Source organism: Enhydra lutris, unplaced genomic scaffold (assembly GCF_002288905.1).
Source record: "Enhydra lutris kenyoni isolate GAN:26980312 unplaced genomic scaffold, ASM228890v2 scaffoldscaffold35, whole genome shotgun sequence".
Lineage (NCBI taxonomy): Eukaryota > Metazoa > Chordata > Mammalia > Carnivora > Mustelidae > Enhydra > Enhydra lutris.
In genome coordinates this window covers 19,793,093-19,795,415 of record NW_019154119.1, presented here as the reverse complement: position 1 = coordinate 19,795,415, position 2,323 = coordinate 19,793,093, and positions in this window count along the sequence as shown.

Sequence of the window (2,323 nt, the reverse complement as noted above, 5' to 3'; positions counted from 1 at the left end):
ACTGGCGAAGCTTGGTGGAAGCGTCTGAAATGATATTTCGGTGAATCTGACTCTATGACTGTCTCCAGAGCTGTGAAAAGTCACCCGTGTACAGGTTACCATGTTTAAATCAAAATGTTGCGCTTGCAAAGTGTACTTGTATCCTGCAGAAGCGCTGCTCTCCTGACACAAGCTTCATCCTGACGCGGCAGGAAGACCGGTGGCCGGTGGGGCCCGTGGGCTCCCCTGGGCTGCGACAGTCAGGGGCTCCAGCGGCCGCCCGCGTTCGGTGGGGGTCGGCGCCCCCTGGTGGACGCGTGGGCTCAGTCTTGCCCGCTCGGGTGTTAAGGACAACAAAGGATGGAGCGAGCTCTCTCCTCTCCCACCCTCCGGCCAGGGGACCTCTCCAACCGGCCTCCGTCTTCACGCTTACCTTGGCACAGGTGAATCACAAGACAGAACCGAACAGAAAGCCTCATCAATCTGGCATCATCCGTCTCCCACATGAAAATTACAGGTGACTATTAGTTGGGAGTCAGCTCAATGCAATTTGTCGCTCACAGGTGTGAAAATCTGTGTCTCCTTGGGCAGGAGGACGCCTCCATGGTCCCCTGACGTTCTGAACTCTCCCTTCCAATCCCTTCCCAAACGGCACCAGTCACAAAGCCTTCCCCAATCTGCCAAAGGGCAGTGTCACAGGGAAGCCGGCTGTGGGCTTTGAGACACCGTTAGGGAGAGAAGGCGAAGAGAGGTCGTCCGGGACGTACACCGCGGAGAGAGCATCTTTGGCCTGCGTGGGTCCCCACGGGAGAGCACGTTCCTCCTGCGTACGGGGCGTGTGTGGAGTGTGGTCCGTCATGGCTGGGTTCCTTCCGTCAGAGGAGCAGGCTTAATATTTTTTTACAAGTCTAGTTTCCACTTGCAGACCGTGGAATTATGTAGGAGCTTAGATTTTACCCCATCTAGTCTATTTTATAGGTGATAAAACCAAGGCCCAGAGAGGATATAAGATATTGCTGGTTTAGACAGTAAAACAGCATGGAAACTGTACCCATCAGCCCAGAAGTGACAACATGATTATAAGTTTCCTGTTGGATCTATCCTGATTTTATATCCTTGGGGGGACAAAAAAAAAAAAAATCCACAGAATTTCTTTGTGAATCTACGACCCACATTTTGCACTTCTCTCTGGGAAAGGATTCTGATGGGTCCCTGTCCTCCGCAGGAGAGAAGAAGTCTGCATTGACTTTACCATTTGGAGAAGCTTAAACCAAACATTTAAATAAGCTTATTGAAATGGTATATTTCTCCCTAAAAGACTGTATCTTGCAAACATGAGATCAGGGCCCATCGCTCACCAAGAGGACACTGCGCTTGGAATCCAAGTGTCCTGTGAAATCGAAGGTCCTTTCATCCCCAGTGCTCAGAGCCTTCAGCCACTGTCCCAGGGAGGGGTTTCTGGGGGGGGGGGGGGGCTCCCTCCTAGGCAGACCAGGGAGGCTTTGTGACTTGTGCCATTTGAGAACGGATTAAAAGGGAGAGTCCAAAAGCTTCAGGAGGAATGTGCAGGGCTCCTCCTCTCCAAGGAAACAATCAACTGAATTCTAAGAAACCCTGAGGCCAGGATTTGAGAGAGGGCAAGGGCCCCCGTCTGCCGTTTCACATGGAATGTGTTTCCAAGTCAGCTAGCTTTGCTTCTGCTCTGCTTTGGACAGGTTTCATTTTACGCCCCCCACCCCCATCCCGCCACCTCCACCCCCCGAAAGCAAAGAAGTTTGTGTGAAGAAAAGGCCTGCACCTTCCTATTGGAGTCTGTATTCACAATTACCAAGCTAAAAAAGAAAGCCGTGTCTCTGAACATGCGGTGCCATGTTCCCTTTTAAAAGGAATCGCATGCGTGATAGGGCAGACTGGGGGCAGGGCAGAATTCAGGAGGAAACTGAAGAACTGAGAGGAATCTATAATTTTATTATATCCCTTGGAAATACCCCCGAGGACCTGTTTTTGAAGAAATTAAACACACAGCTTGATACGGAATGCAGGGTAGAATTCACGAAGGACGAGAAGGAAGGTGGGAAGCTGCGGAGAAGACACAGGGAAGTACTTATTAAAGGTTTTGCGGTGTTTCAGTGGGGCCTTCAGCGCGCGACAGCCTCACAGATCTGGCCCTAAGAAAGCCGGGGATGGGCTGGGGTACCCGCTGCACCTGAGGCCGGCGGACCGTGCGGGGCGGGCGTGTGTTAAGCTGCTGCTCCTCTGGCTGGCACAGAGGTTGCTGCCCGTTTCGTCTCTACCGATTGTCCCTCCCAGACACCTGGGAGGCTTCTGATGCTTGTCCCTCCGC